General features: G+C 40.0%; 1 long non-coding RNA gene across 2 annotated transcripts in view; it reads left to right on the top strand.

Moving 5' to 3' along the window:
• Positions 1 to 14902, top strand: part of LOC146821419 (uncharacterized) — a 29250-nt gene extending 14348 nt beyond the window's left edge. The window contains exons 2-6 of one of the 2 annotated variants that reach the window (XR_014962710.1): positions 10544 to 10729; positions 12542 to 12607; positions 13973 to 14050; positions 14156 to 14234; positions 14779 to 14902. This is a non-coding gene — a long non-coding RNA (uncharacterized LOC146821419). The remainder of the gene's footprint in view (positions 1 to 10543; positions 10730 to 12541; positions 12608 to 13972; positions 14051 to 14155; positions 14235 to 14778) is intronic. The other variant, XR_014962711.1, reaches the window with a different exon arrangement.
• Positions 14903 to 17626: the final 2724 nt, after the last annotated feature.

Below are 17626 nucleotides of genomic sequence, written 5' to 3'. Positions count from 1 at the left end.
TGCTTCTAATATAATGTTACATATCAGCTGTCATGGACAGGGGAATAGATGTGTGGTGGAAAGACAATGCGATGCCTTGAGGCTATATGAATCTTCATTAATGCTTTCGTATTGCTATCTCAATTTTCTTCATGGTATTGTATACCCATTTTGTTTTCATTGTTCATTTCATCATTCTAATAATGTTGCTTTAGCATGTTTTTAGTTATTTTGTTTATGGAGTTAATTGTACTTTTCATTGAAGGGAAGGGGGTGTATTGCGGTTAATACCATTTGGAAGGGTATGTATGTCATTTTCCTTCTGGATGCATGAGGGTGTCATTTAGGAACTCCATGGGTAAAGTTTCTGTAGATTGCATTTAGATGAGATGCTGCCGTGTATCAGTTGTTGGTTACAGATTCTGAATAAAGTTGAACAAAACTCACTTGAAGAAGCGACGTCTTGTGGAAGAGAAACATAGAAATATCATAGAAGATCAACAGATACTACTTCCACAGGAAACCTGCATGCTCCAACACTTGACACTTACCCCCACAAAGCAGTTCACATAATTGGAATGGCAAGTCAACATCAGGTACTGGAAAGGAGAAGTCTAACCACTGGGAACCAGTGTGCAGTGTGCAGGGGTACATTTTAAGGATATATGGCTTCACAGAACATTTGAGCTTCTTGTAATTGCCCTTTACATTTATTGATGTCTGCAATGTTTGGTGTGTTCCTCATGTTCCACTGGGTATGGCCATATAACTCCGACATGAGGCCATTGTAGGATTAAAAATAACCAACCACATCTTTTGTTTTTGAAGGCCTAGTCCCTCATTGTGGGCAGAAGAATTCCACCTGAAGTAATTCGATTACTCGCATTTTCGAGTGTCTCCAAGCACAGGAATTCTTATGTTTATAAAATTTGGATCTTATTATTCTGGTCCCACTGATATTGGACCCTTTTCCATGCTACACTGGAGGGGCTGTGGGCCGCAGCATAGCCCAGAGTCTGCCTAACCCCACCAGCAGTAAATGGGGGCAGACAATTCGCACTCAGAGGGGCTAAAGCCTGCTTTGACCCTTCACCTCCCACCTCTCTCCTACCACCCCTATAGGTTGCATTTTCCACCTGCACAGAGCAGGCTGAAAACGTCTTCGGTTTTCTCCCCACAATCGGGAAATAATATACAGAAAATGATCTAGTGTCTCTGGTCTATGTGGTTATGCTCCATTTTAGGTAAAATCTTGTATTTGGAAGGGTTAGGCACAAGAAATACCAGTAGTCTGACCTGCACGGCCGCTCCTCAATGCCAGTCGGTGTTAAGAATTCCGGCCCTCTGAAACCCATGTACCAAAATCGACCAAACTCACAATGAGAACCTTACGTTTTGTTTGTATCTATGGTACACCCATTTTCCAAATGATTTTTTAATTCACGATAACGTCAATTATTTCACGTTCCAAGCACAATACATTTATGTAGAGCTAAATATCATTATATATGTAGAAGAATAAAAAAAATTAGCCAATGCGTGTTTCATTTGTTTAGTATAAATTATCCTCAGAGAAAGGCTATGAATTCATGAGAAATCACGCAGTTTAAATCAAATTTCCACTAAAAGAAGGGAGTCAAACGTGTGTTAACACTGATCAGCCAGTGAAAGTTGCGTTGTGCTCTGTGGTCATAGTCGACCGTCAGACTAGGTGAAGCATGTGTTAGTTGACCTTTTATGCAACTAGTAAAATAAAAATAAAATAACTACAACACCTCCTTGCAAAAATAGGCCATGCTGTATTGTACTTTTCCAATGAACGGGACTAATGACGTGTGAATGATCATGCAACAGAACAAATAATTATTGAACATTCCTGTACTTTAAACATGTACACCTTTTATGGATCTGTTAAACAACTGCTGTGCTCACTCTGAGTCCAGTGAATGGGACCTAAGGTAAAAAGGTTAGGCCAGCTTGGAATGGGATGAAGTATATATGTATTAGAGTCTTTTAATATTATTGGATCCAATAAGCAAACTATGGGGTCGATTACGATGGCGGAAGGACCTCCACCGCCAGCCATGCGGTGGCGGTCCTTCCGTACGCCGACTGCAAGTTTCCCCAGCCAAATTAGGATGGCGGGGGAAATCTCAACGTGACGGTGGCGGTCGCAAAGATAATCCTTAGGATTGCCCGGCGGAGTGGTCTTCACCAGTAAAATGGCCTAGCAGGCATCGTCCGCCAAATTACGATGATGGCTGGAGACAGCCTTTCCATGGCCAGACTGACCTTCGGCTGAAGAAATCTTTGTCCATCTCCAATGAGCTCAAGAAGCCACACTGGCTTCCTGTCTATGAAAGATGCCATTTTAAAGCTTTGTGCTTATCTCACAAACCATCCATTTTGTGGGCATATTTCTTAAACAGCCTCATTGTTCTCCTGGTATAAGCACCCCTCATTCTTAGATCTCAGATCTCAGTCTGCTTGTCTGGTAAAGGTACCCAAATTAAAAAATACAAGCGTAGGGAGGCACTCCTTAGCAGTGGATATGCCCAAAGCTTGGAATGTGCTTCGACACTCTTACGTGCCCAAAACAACTTGACTCTTTTTAGGTGATAACTGAAGACTTTTTTATTCACTAACACAATATGACGTCTGGTGGATCATCTTGAGCTGCTGTTAATTCCTGCAATTTTTTCCCTTGTAGCGCCAGGACACTTCTTTCCCAACATAAGTTTATAAAATCATCAATCAATCAACCATCCAGTCTGCTTCCTGGGATGCAGAAAGCCCACTAGTGCCAGAGATATTTGTTTTTATAGAAAAAATGGAATGTGGTGGGATGGGGTAGCACACCCTAGCATGGTGGTTATCCCCCAATCAGACCTCCCTGGGGAGGCAGGGGCAGAAAGCCAACTAGACAAAAATAATTACAAAAAGAAAGCTGTGGGGGTGCCCTACCCAGGCATCAGGCCTGCCCACAATCCTTTAAAGTCAAAAATAACAATTGATGGACAGAATGCAGAACAATGTCATACATTAACACCTGTACAGAGATCTGGACCTAAATCCATTGTTTTTTTGCTCACCATGCCATTCCGGTTTGAACCTATATGCAAATCAGTCTTGACCCTGTGTCCAATGGGAACAGTCCAGCCTGAACTGGCAGGCCAGGTACTCCCTGGACTGGAAACAAGAATCCTAGGACCAATTTCGGGATTTCACCCCTCATCAGCCAGGATAGCTTGACTTCAGTGGCATGAAGACCATGGGACCCATGTCTGAGCATACCTGTCCCACTCAGGGCATAACAATCTCTGAACCCCTATTGGGAGCAGACTGGGTAGGTTACCCCTAATCGGTCCCTCTAGGGAGCAGTAAGCCCATTAGTTCCAGGGAATATATTTATAATTTAAAGACATAGGGTGAAAGCCGTCCACCACTGCATTGGATCACGCCACCTCAAGGGGTCCAACAGGGTGTATTTTGGAGGATTTACCCACAATCAGCCTTCTGGGGGCAGAAAGCCCACTCGACGCAGGGATAGATTTTTAAAACCAAAATATAAATGGAATGGGGACCTACCAATCCTGGCCTCAAGCCACAGTCCCACCCCTATAGTCCCAACAGTCTTTCTGCCTTCCTGAGACCTAGAAGATTCTCGTCCCCATGGCAAGTGAGAGGATTATTTTGAGCATAGTTTTGACACATGGTAAGAGAGGGGGTAAATCCAAATTTTGTCTCACTTGCAATGGCAAAAAGATACACTATTTGAGTTCTGGATCAGCCGACAAAGAGGGAATCCCACCAACCATGGGTATTTATGAAACCTGGAGACCCATTTAATTCAGGGTGGAATAGCTTTATGGATCCCAGTGCCTTTTTCTACCAGAATGCCCAGCTAATGCCAATGTATGAGTCAAAAATGCCATTCTTCCCATATTTATCTGACAGAAAAATCGGTCATTTCAAGTCAATGGGCATAGTCTTACCCCACTGCATTTACACACTTCTCCCAAAATGCTGCACCCCATGTGTGAGTGGACCTAACACTCATGTTAGGAACAGATAAAAACTGTACCCATGTGAAGACAGTTCAAGTTTAGACCAATTGTTTTTGCGGCTAACAGGCCCACCCACAAAAAGTCATGTACCTCTTTTATCGAGAGCAATGTGGGAACTCTGGTTGGTGGGACTTTCGTCATTTTTTGTTTGATTTTAGTCAACGTTTCACTTTTGCAAGGCATTCTGAGTAAGCAAGCATAGCAGAATTCACCCAAGTCACATCATCCAGGTCTCCTCTGGGTATGTAGTCTTCAGAAATGTCTGGGTTTGGTAGGTGTCCTAGGGTGGTGGCCAAAACCTAGCCCAAATTCTTCAGCTACCAACATCACCAAAAAGGTAAAATTTTCAAGGCGAAAGAATAATGTCTCCACATTGCATTTTAGGGCATTTCCTGACTAGGCCCTAGGACCACCCACAAGTGGGGTACTGTTTTTATCAGAAGAAGTGTGGAAACACAATAGAAAACATTTGCTATTATCAAATTAATTTCTGTCAATTTTGGGCTTCCAAATTTATGTCAATGTGTTAGGAAGAACGCAGTTTGCAAAAGGCCCTCTGAGTCACATGATAGTATGGGTAGCCCAAAATTCTGAGTCAGACAAATAACCACTATTCCTAAACTCAATATCATCACAATCTGCAGCTCAGTTGTTGTCTTTTTATACAGCATATTTATGAACAATCAACAAATATCCCAGGAGCGTCGCCCTACTAACAGCATGTTATTATTATTTTAATTTTCAGTACTTCTCTGTGGGGGTGGGGCGGGCCGGTCTGCCCAAAGAGCAGAGGGAGGAGTGGTGGGCACTCTTTAAGTACGCATGACGGTTTGGCCAGCTGTCTTGGGACAGCCAAAGAGTTATGAGCACTTGGCATGTTCTCCACTGGGATGTGTTGACCAGCCTGGGTGGAGAATATGACCAGGCTCCCAGTCCCTGTCTGAGCGCCAAACCGCAGCGCTCAGACCAATCACGATGCTGCTATCAGCAGTGTCGTGATAGGCTAGGGGAGTCTGGAAGCCTGGGTGCTTTATTTCCTGAGTCGACAGAAGCAGAAGAGGACGGAGGAGAAGCGGTAGCCGGCAGGTAAGTTTAAATGTTTTTGCTTTTAGTTTTTTATCTTTATTTTTTTAACCCCCTTCTCACCCTCCCCACCACTACTACCCCCAGCAGCCGCTACTGAAGCACCCTGCTATTAAAAGAATCAGATGGATGTAACAGTATATTACTTTTGTAAATCGACCACCGGGGCAAACAATTACAGATGAAAATGTTGTTGCCTATTTCTATTTTATCCTACTAATTTTCTCACGAGACATCCCACGAACCAGCCACATCTCCGGACATCTGAGAGACCTTCACTGGCTCCCCGTCAACAAAAGAATCACCTTCCGCCTCCTCACCCACGCACACAAAGCCCTACACGACCAAGGCCCGAGCTACCTCAACAGCCGAATCAACTTCTACGCTCCCAAACGCCACCTCCGATCAGCCAACCACGCCCTCGCCGCCGTCCCCCGCATCCGAAGAGCGACTACAGGAGGAAGGTCCTTCTCCTACCTGGCCGCCAAGACCTGGAACTCCCTCCCGACCGACCTGCGCCTGACCCAAGACCACCTCTCCTTCAGGAAGAAGCTGAAGACCTGGCTGTTCGAGCAGTAGCGGCACCCCCCCACCCCCAGCGCCTTGAGACCCTACGGGTATGTAGTGCGCTCTATAAATGTCATTGATTGATTGATTGATTGATTGATTTTTTTATTTCAACAATCAGTTTGTTTGCGAAAACTACAAACGCTCTAAAAAAATGACCCCTTGCTTAATTCTAAATTGTGTCTGCTCTTCAGAAATGTGCCACTTTCTGGGTTAGGCATGTATTTCACATCAGTTTCTAACCACAAAATACATGTAGGTAGAAAACGCAAATTCAGTTTATAGAAAAAAAGTTAGGAAGGCCTAAGTGCAAGGAGTCCCAAACATAAAAAAAAAAGTCAGAGCATGGGGGTCGGGAAAGCCACAGCAGTTGATGGATTATTGAAAGAGACAAGTGGACGGCACTTTGACAATTGATATACGTACGTTGAGTATGTCACCATGCCTTTTGCTGTTTTACAAACTTTTAACAATGAGGTGTTACGAGATATATCAGACACCTGCATCCTAATCTATTCGGAGGATATTTTAGGGTCCTATTTAGAGTTTGGAGGATAGGATACTCAATCACAAATGTCAATTCTCTCGTCCACTATAATATAAGTGTAATACAAAAGAGCAGGGAAAGGTCAGGGTACTAGGAGCCTGCACTAGTCAGTCTAGTGTAATGGCGGATAAATTAAAGGCGTGGTGCAATGAGCCAGGGACGTGACCCTCCTACGTCCCCAATAATGGGAGAAGACCCCAAAACCATGAAGAACAAAGAATGGCTCTGCACTCAAATGCTGCAGTAAACTACTTATTAATGGAAATATGTATCCAGAGTTGGAAGACAAATTTTGAAAGCAGACGTGATGCGCTCGTCCCACACGGGACTTCTTCACGGCTATAAAAATACATATGAAACAAGTTGTAATATACAACATATACATATTTTAAAAAGTAATATTTACAATATATTACAAAACACATTGAACCAGACTTGCTATCAGAAAATCAGTCTTGAGTAATAGTACACAATTAGTTTGGAGAAAGAGTTTTCTTTTTACCTACAGTACAACGCACGGGAGACAACTTAACACTCTGACATACATCGGATGTGAAACAATAATTGCAGACAGGGAGATTGAACCAATCATATCTAACAATATTCAAGTAATTCATTATTTTTATTTTTATCAACATATTCCATTGTATAACTTTATCTAGTTAATGGAGAGGGGCACTCATATAAGCTAAAACAGGATAAACGAATACATGAATGTCATCATATCTCTGAATGATCTGTCATACATTGGCCTACATTTTGTCCTACATATAAACACGACATGATCTATCCATTCCAATCAGAGAAATAACACCCACGTACACTGAATCAGGACAAAACGATAATACAAAAATAGTCAAATTCTCTATTTGGTCTGTCATACCTTTAACATATTTAAGATATGACACATAGACATTTCTTGTCAGACTTACTGTGACAAAAAAAGGGTTTTGAAAGGTGAACCTGTAAGAAAGTCAAGGGAAGAACTACTCATAATATGGTTCCATGAGTTGCAAATGATAATCACAATAAATATAGGTTGTCTTATCACCAAATGATCAATCATACCTCGATATGTTTGGGACAGGACACACAGGTGCTTCGTGTCAGGCTTAATATGACGAGGAAATGTTTTAACTGGTGGACCTGAAAAAGAGTTTGAAAAGAAGGGGACTACACTTAATATATTTGCATAAAAAACGACGGACAGCATTGTCTAATGTAGTTGAAGAGTCAATATAACAACCGTCTTTTAGGTGTTATTTTACAAGCAAACATAGCACTGCTTTAAGGTTTTAGACAGGTAAACCTGAGCAAGATTGTGGGAAATGGAACTGAATCAAATATATTCCGATATATGGTAACACCCAACGTTGTCTCGTACAGCTAAAGAGTCAACACGGCTTTAGTCCTTTAGATATTATTTCCAAAGCAAACAGAGTGCTACTTGTAGAAAGGATAATAACCCATTACGGTATAGCGATAATCACATTGTATATATCGACTGCACTGTTAGCATTAATAGAAAAGCAACAATGTCCTATATCAACACCGGCATTAAAAAAGGTCAGCTATGAGAATCTATCAAATATGGAATGCAGCAACGTCTTAGTCCAAAGCCATACATAGTATAAAAACACCCAGTATGGTTACAAATTGTACAAACACGACAATAGCACACTCTATTATTTGCACTCCACAAGACATCTCTTTATTGAAATGGAAAATGTACAGCCAATCCTCACCACATATTTGGTATCAAAATTGACAGCCATCTTAGATAGTACAATTTTGGTTAAAAACTCATTTCGACTGCCAAAGACTCTGTCATATTCATGAAAAATAGCACAATCCTCCCATATAGAGAAGGTCAAATATTTGCTCAGGCATTTATGTATAAAACAAGCCACTATTTAGTACACCTGTGAAAACAAATTTGGACACAAAATTAACCGCCATCTTAGACGTCAAAAGTCTGTTAAAAAACTAGTTTGGTCTGACAACGATCCCGTTATATTTATGAAAATTTTTCTGCCATATATAAATTGTCAAAAATATTTATCATGCATTTAAATTTGAATCAGATTACTCTAGAACATATCCGTGAGACCAATTAAAGACACGATAATGCATATATCTTAGTGTGGACCCGGTGTTTTAACTCCGGGAGGCATCTCCACATCGTGAATCTATTATCACATTTTTTGAGTGAGCAATTATGGAATTAAATGTACTTAAATAAGTAAGCCAAACATATCTTTATATGTACAACACCAACAAATCTCGCAGCTACTCAATCAATCAAATCTTACGGGATATGTATCTCCCAATACCGCAATCTGATGTCCGGTTCAAAAGAAAAGAACCATGCACCATGTCGGGCCTGCATATATACCAAGAAGGTGAACAAACACACCTGTGCCTGATTGTGTATCATCGACATCAAAAGAAGTAACTATAGAATTCAAAGTCACAAACTGCGCCATTTTGAGAAGTCAAAATATCGATCTTTATACTAATGACTAGCTGGGTCAATGCACGAAGAGAGAGAAATATAACCCATGTGCATTTAAAGATCGATACATACCCAATCATTAAGGCAATAAAGATAAATAAAATTCATCTAACTCACAATCATTATAGTTATATATAACTATAGATGTTTGCAGTTCGTTCTGTCAGCGCCATATTGGAACGGCAAAGTGGTGACTACGTGGTCTAAACTAGCAATGTGTGCCATTTCAAATGGTCAAGTTACTGAACTTAACACCAATAAATGGCTAAGATACTGTACGCAAAGAAGGAATATATTCAACATGCATTACCATATCAGCGGAAACACAATCAGTGAATCAATGACGATATCTGAAATCCATCTGTCTTGCAATTACTGTTACGGATATTTGAGATACGCTCTCCCAGTGCCATTTTGGAACGGCAATAAGGTAATCAATATGCCGTAACCAAGAAACTGCGATACTACTGGTTAACATCACGACATTTTAAAAGAGCTAATTGGTCAATTTAAAACAAATAGAAGACTACGTTATCCCTTAGGGAAGGACAATTGTAACCGATGTGTATGTTAATATCGGTTCAAATGTCGTCTGTTTCGTCGCAATTTTTGAGGATCAGATTACTCATCATAAAAACGAAAATTCCATGTTGGTGTAATTATGTCTTCACATCAACAACTCCATAACTCAATACACCCAACAATAAGTTTGCACTAGTCACAGTGAACTAAGGTTAGACCCTATTTGATATACACATATTACGTGCACAACAGAAGGGAATGTTGAGCTTCACTATAATATTATGCACCCATCAGGAAAGGTTCTGCTTGCAACAGATTATGGTGTCATCCAATAAATCACAGTTGAATTCAGAGAGCCTCCATTTCATCATACATTGTGAGGCACATTAGGGGAATATGAAATTGTAAACAGAGACAACTTTTTTATTATCCTTATAAAAAATGACGGAACATATTATTAATGTTAAAACCAAACAATACAATCCTCAAACGACTTATCCACTGCGGTTCCACTTGTCTTAGATAATTGGTCTTGTCCCCACCTCTGTCATTCCCGGTCACCTGATCTATACCAGGGAAAGTGACTCTGGTATCTTCAGGATGTGTTGTGTGTATGTGGAGAGCAACAGGGTATCTCTCGTCTCTGCTCTTAATGGCTCGTACATGTTCTTGTATACGAACCTTTAAGCTACGCACACTGCTGCCGATATATACTTTATCACATGCGCATTTAATGAGATATACCGTATATGTTGTGCTGCAGTTAATAAAGGATTTAATTTTAAAATCATTCGAGTTGTTGTAGCAGAAACTAGTTATTTGTTCACACCATACCTACCTACGCAACAATTACCACAAATGAAGAAACCTGATGGTTTCTCCGGTATCCACGTTGTTACGGTGGTCCTAGGTTCTTTGACATAACTGAGACATAACATGTTCTTTATAGTCTTGCCTTTTTGATAAATGACCTTGTTTTTTTTAATATAATGTCTGGAGGTAAAGCATTGGACATTAGCAGTTGGCAATTCTTTCTTAGAATGTTAAAAATGCGACCACTGTAGATGTTATACTCAGTTATGAAGGCTACTTCTGTCTGAAAATGTGCATCTCTATTGTGCTTCTTCATGACAAGAGTTTGTTTATTATCAATTTTATTTATTTTCTTCTCAGCCTTTTTTAAACAATCCTAGTCATGCCCTCTTTTGCCAAAATCTCTTTTTATTTTTACAACATTGTCCATGAAGCTTTTTTTTACTACAGTTATGGCGTGCTCTTACCATTTCTCCAACTGGTATGGCTGACGTGGTAGATTTCGGATGACAACTTGTGGCGTGAAGCACACTGTTCCAAGATGTGGATTTTCTAAAAATATCACTCTGTATGGTATCTCCTACTACATACAGTCTATGATCCAGGAACTCAATCTCCTGTTTCGAGCTATTGATGGTAAGTTTGACATTGAATTTATTGTTATTAAGGTATGTATGGTATTGTGCAAGATCTTCACTACTGCCCTACCAAATAAAAAAAAATCATCGATGTATCGGTTAAAAAAGAGAATGTTGTCAATCCATTTCTTGGCCCCTGAGCCCCAGGCATGCTCCATCTCATACAGCCCCATAAACAGGTTTGCATAAGAGGGAGCAAACCTGGAGCCCATAGCTGTACCTCGTTTCTGCAGATACCACACTCCATTATGTATGAAGGCATTTTGCATAAGAATCATCTCAGACATTTGCAAGAGCATGAGAGTGTGTTCCGGAAGGTTTGCATTGCATTTATATAGATGATGCGTTAATGCTCTAAGACCACAGTCTCTTTCTATACAGGTATAGAGACTTTCCACGTCCATGGTGACAAATGTGAAAATGTCTCTTTCCCATTTGAAATCTTCCAGTTTGCAGAGTAAATCTCTGCTGTCCCTCAAATATGATGAAAGATTTTGAACAAAAGGCTGATGAAAGGTGTCAACATAGTCTGCATTCCTTTCTGTGGGGTCCTCATTGCCAGATATAATTGGCGTCCTTGGTCGAAAGGGGCCCCCCTTATATATTTTTGGAAGAACGTAGATACAAGTGTATCTGGAATTTTGAGCTAAGAGATACCTATATTCTAAGTCTGTGATGAGGCATGACTCATGCCAATCCGTTAATTTGGCATTGATATTTCTCTCAATCTTAATGATAGGATTAGATTTACGTTTCGCATAACAGGTGGTCTGACTGAGCTGCCTCTCTATTTCAGTCATGTAATCATCACGATTCAGCAGAACACTATTGCCGCCTTTGTCCGCTTCACGGACTACCAGATTGGGATCATCTTTGATTGATGGTAAAAAAGATTCTATCAGCTTTAGTCATGTTGGAGGGATATGCACACTTGCTATCTGTTGCATGGTTGTCTTCTAATTGATATAATTCTTGGGTCACTCTATGTGAAAATTCATCAATGATTGAATTCGTACTATTGGGAGGGATGAATTTCGATTTTTTACGTAAACCACTATTTATTGTCACATCCTCAAGTATGTTAAGATCACGTACAAAATTTATCAAATCACCCGAATCATCTTCATCATGCAGAGTGGTAATTAAATGAGTAACATTGAAATCAGAGATTGTAAATTCAGAATCGCACACAGTAGCAGGTATAGAATGTTGTACAATAGGATGTTCAGCAAAATATTTTTTTTAATTTAAGTTTACGTACAAACTTGAATAGATCTAAATATACATTTTCAAAAGATGGTTTGTCAGTAAGGCAGAAATTTAAGCCTTTACATAGTACAGAAGTATCATATTCATTCAATATTCTAGAAGACAAGTTTACTATACTCAAGGTATTGGTCACACATATGTCATTAGTACTGTCCACTCTGCGGTTCACATTCTCCATTATTTCTGGGCCTGTGGGCTCTCCATTCATGCTTTTGTTCCTGCCCGTGTATTTTTGACCACCCCTCCTTGTTCTTCATTGAACTTTTTCTTTTTGTTTCCCAAACGATAGCGTTGTAACTCTCATAAAAAAACAGATTGTGGATTAGAGGTGACAGCTGTACTAGGACACTCACCAGGATCACTTTCTACAGAGGAGATAGGAGTACTACTTGAGGAAATACTGGATTCTCTAACCTCAATGATGGGATTAGATGTTGGTTTTGCTGGAATAATCGTCGTATTTTCTTGCAAAAGTAAATAAATGACTCCTGTCATAATCCCCTTGATCCCTTAATATTTTCTGGTGTTTCTTTTCTTTAAGGTAGATCTGATAATTGGCTAGTTCTTTCTTCAAGATAGCCTGATTTTTTACAATGACATCTGTAAGGTTGGTATCATTTATTTCCTTCTCTAGCTTCACTACATCATCTCTTATCTTTTTAAATTTCCGCTCCGAGTTCCTGATGAGAATGTCCATCATTTTATAAGATGAGGCATATAATCCCTCCTCCCATTCCTCTAGGAGATCTGGGTCTAAATCCTCATAGTTCGGAAAGATGAGGATACGTAATCCACGTGGGATTATACATATAAAGATATGTTTGGCTTACTTATTTTAGAACATTTAATTCCATAATTGCTCACGCAACAAAATTTGATAATAGATTCACGATGTGGAGATGTGCAAAACATTAAAGCGAATGGCAAAGTAAGATTTTCTAGGATGCCGCTCGGAGTTAAAGGACAGGGTCCACACTAAGATATATGCATTATCGTGCATTTACTTGGTCTCACGGATACGTTCCAGAGTTATCTGATTCAAATACAAATGCATGATAAATGTGTTTGACAATTTCTATATGGCAGGAACATTTTCATGCATATAACGGGATCGTTGTCAGACCAAACTAGTTTTTTAACAGACTTTTACCGTCTAAGATGGCGGTTAATTTTGTGTCCAAATTTGTTTTCACAGGTGTACTAAATAGCGGCTTGTTTTATACATAAATGCCTGAGCAAGTATTTGACCATCTCTATATTGGAGGATTGTCTTACTTTTCATGAATATGGTGGGGTCTTTGGCAGTTTAAATAAGTTTTTAACCAAACCTGTACTATCTAAGTTGGCTGTCAATTTTGATACCAAATATGTGGTGAGGATTGGCTGTCCGTTTTCCATTTTAAATAAAGAGATGTCTTGTGGAGCGCAAATAGTAGAGTGTGCTATTGCCATGTTTGTACAATTTCTAACCATACTTGGTGTTTTTGTACTATGTATGGCTTTGGACTAAGACGTTGCCGCATTCCATATTTGATAGATTCTCATAGCTGACATTTTTTAATGCCGGTGTTGATATAGGATAGTGTTGCTTTTCTATTAATGCTAACAGTGCAGTCAATATATACAATGTGATTATCGCTATACCATAATGGGTTATTATCCTTTCTACAAGTAGCACTCTGTTTGCTTTGGAAATAATATCTAAAGGACTAAAGCCGTGTTGACTCTTTAGCTGTACTAGACAACGTTGGGTGTTACCATCTATGGGAATATATTTGATTTAGTTCCATGTCCCACAATCTTGCTCAGGTGTACCTGTCTAAAACCTTAAAGTAGTGCTTTGTTTGCATGTAAAATAACACCTAAAAGACCATTGTTATGTTGACTCTTCAACTACATTAGACAATGCTGTCTGTCGTTTTTTATGGAAATATATTAAGTGTGGTCCCCTTCTTTTCAAACTCCTTTTCAGGTCTACCAGTTAAAACATTTCCTCGTCATATTAAGCCTGACACAAAGCACCTGTGTGTCTTGTCCCAAACATACCGAGGTATGATTGATTATTTGGTGATAAGACAACCTATATTTATTGTGATTATCATTTGCAACTCATGGAACCATATTATGAGTAGTTCTTTCCTTGACTTTCTTACAGGTTCAACTTTCCAAACCCTTTTTTGTCACAGTAAGCATGACAAGAAGCGTCTATGTGTCAGATCTTAAATATGTTAAAGGTATGACGGACCAAATAGAGCTATGACTATTTTTGTATTATCGTTTTGTCCTGATTCAGTGTATGTGGGTGTCATTTCTCATGATTGGAATGGATAGATCATGCCATGTTAATATGTACGACAAAATGTAGGCCAATGTATAACAGATCAATCAGAGATATGATAACTTTCATGTATTCGTTTATCCTGTTTTACCTTATATGAGTGCCTCTTTCCCTTGACTAGATAAAGTTATACAATGAAATATGTTGATAGAAATTAAAATAATGAATTACTTGAATATTGTTAGATATGATTGGTTCAGTCTCCCTGTCTGCAATTATTGTTTCACATCCGATGTATGCCAGAGTGTTAAGCTGTCTCCTGTGCATTGTACTATAGGTGAAATGAAAACTCTTTCTCCAAACTAATTGTGTACTATTACTCGAGACTAATTTTCTGATAGAAATTCTGGTTCAATGTGCTTTTTAGTATATTGTAAATATTAATATTTTTAATATGTATATGTTGTGTATTAAAACTTGTTTTGTATGTATTTTTATAGCCTTGAGGAAAGTCCCGTGTGGGACGAAACGCGCAGCGTCGGCTATCAAATCTTTGCTATGCTTTTCATGAAAGAAAACTTGAATAAAAGAATAAAGAATAAAAGGAGAACATTTTCTTTCCAGTATCTTGGCTGGCAACGTGATTTATTTGGGAGACGCTATGCTTATGTTATTTGCATTTAATGGTTGATATTTATATTTAGTATCACACATCATTTTTGTCTTTCAACTCCGCATACAAATTCCCATTAACAAGTAGTTTACTGCAGCATTTGAGTGCAGAGTCATTCTTTGTCCATTATAATATAAGTGTGTTGTAGCCTATAGCAATTGTAATTTGGTGGATGGGTATCCCATCTGCCAAACTCTAAACAGGCCCTTAGTCTTTTCTGACGATCTAGAATAACACCGAGCACGTATAAGAGAGGTTTGCATTCACTTGCAGACAAATGGACTGTACTCCAAACAAGAGAATTGTGTATTTAAAACGTATCACCTTTTAATGTTAGGATCCATTATATGAGATGAAGGATTGTAGATAGACCCTAAAAAGAATAAACCTGTAAGAGAATGGCCCCAACCATCGAATGTGAAGGTGAAAGAAAACATCTTAGGTTTTGAAAATTCCTACAGCTATTTTGCAAATAAATTCTCAAGGACAGTGTTATTAATTATTACACCAACTAAGTAGGAGTAAATTTTTGCTGGAGCTGTGAAAAGGAACATGCATTTAAGGTCCTAAAAACAATCAGGGTATTCGTTCTTAGATACCCTGATAACAATTTTCCTTTCATTGTGGAGACGGATGCCTTGGCATATGTGTGTAAGAGCTATCTTGTCCCATAGACATCTGTTTGACCTGGCATCTTTGGCAAGATATCCCCTGTCTTTTTGCTTCTAACTTCCTATTTTTTACTGTATGCTGCATTTTGTTTTTGCTAGTTTTAGGACTCCGGGCACTTTATCGCTGCTGACCAGTGCTATAATGCAAGTGCTCTCTGTGTAAATGGTAATGGTGATTGGCTTATCTAAGATTGGCATCATTTATTTACTAGTAAGTCCCTAGTAACGTGCACTTCGTGTGCCTGTAAGTCAAATGCTACTAGTTGGCCTGCAGCACTGACTGTGCCCCCTGCATGAGTAGCCCTACAAACATGTTTCAGACCTGCCACTGCTTTCTGAGTGTGTGCAGTTTTAAACTGCCATTTTGACCTGGCAAGTGCACCCACTTGCCAAGGCCAAACTTGCCATACTACATGAAAGGCAGCCCCATGGGGAGGGTGCAGTGTATTTAAAAGGTAGGATATGTGCTGGTGTGTTTTACATGTTGTGAAATACTGCTAATTTCATTTTTCACTATTGCAAGGACTACCTGGCCAATAGGGTAACATGGGGATTGCCTTGAAATATCTTTTCAGTGTCATTTCCCAATGAGAGTAGATAGAGATTCGGAGTTTGGGGCCTCTAAAAGTTGGTTTTTAAATTGCATGTTTGCAAATGCCACTTTTAGAAAGTGGGAGTTGTCTTACTTATCCATTCTGTACCTCTGCCAGTTTGTAGAATCCACGTCTGGGTTAGGATAATAGTTGGGCTGTTGTACATGCACTCTAGACAGTCACACAAAGAGATCTGAGGTGTGCCTTGCATATCCTGATGGGCCAACGTGGCTGATGAGCCTTCCTGAGCTGGAGTGCTGGGAGAAGTTGTTACAGACACCTGAATAGGTCTGTGCCTGTCCTCACACAAAGCTATCTCCACTCCCCGATACGCTGTCTGGAGCCAGGTCAGGGAAAGGCAGGGTCTTGTGCACTACAAAGAAATTCCTTTGAAGTTGTCCTACTTCAAAGACAGAAAGGAGTATCAGTAGTTGACCTGGATGCTGTAGGAGGGACTGACACTCTGCCTGTTGCTTTGTTGTGCTGCCCTGCTGCTTGCTGCTTCTATCCTGGGAGGGAAAATACTGGACTTTGCTTTCTGAATCCTACTTCCAAGGTTTTCCTAGGGATTGTGCGTGCTCGCCTCCTGTTAAGAAGTCTCAGGGCCAGTAAAGATTTTATCTACCGGTACCTGGGCTCTTCTGCTGAGAGCCCTCACTTGCCAAGTGGTGCCAAATCCAGTTCCTGGACCCTTGGAAGTGCAAATTGGTGAGAAAGTCCGTTCATAAATTCTCAGCGCCCATTTTCTCGGTGCAGTTCGCCGTCCAGCTGAAAACTCGATACATCATTGCTGTGAGGCCAAAGAATCGACGCAGTGCCTTCTGTGTGGCTGAAAATCACCACAGCTCAAGTCCCGAGCACCGTGTCACCGATGTCCGTGGCACCCTGCTCCGACTCCGACGCAACCCCTGCTGTACAGCTGAAGAATCAACGCATCGCCTGCTTCATGACTGTGAAATCAACACAGCGCCTGCTTCACCAACGCTGCATCGTTGCAACGCGTCTCGATTTTCGACGAATCATACTTCAATGCTGTCTCTTCATCAACACTGCCAAGCAGTAAGCAAACGAGGCCAAGTGTCCTGACATCGACGCATCACCTCCCCTTCCAGAAAAAGAAGATTCTGGCAATGAAGTCTGATACTAAGGATGAAGCTAGACACGTTTTTAGAAAATAATTGTAGTGAAATAAAAGAAATTGAATGCAAGTGAGTGTATCCAAGAGAAATGTGATCTAAGGAAAAAAGCATCATGGACTTTTGTCATACGCTCATAGATTGCTCAATCCTAAAAAAGCAAAAAATAAATCCTCCAGTGATGTAATGATGCTCCAGTAGTTGGAAAACTCAGGAGTTGGTTAAGAAACGTTTGGTGGCAAAACTAAGAAGGCTAGTTGTTCAACATTATGTTC

The sequence above is a fragment of the Triturus cristatus genome, chromosome 6, assembly GCF_964204655.1.
Source record: "Triturus cristatus chromosome 6, aTriCri1.1, whole genome shotgun sequence".
Classification (NCBI taxonomy): domain Eukaryota; kingdom Metazoa; phylum Chordata; class Amphibia; order Caudata; family Salamandridae; genus Triturus; species Triturus cristatus.
The sequence above is the reverse complement of the archived record's forward strand: the minus strand, read 5'-3'. Positions and strand labels throughout refer to the sequence as shown.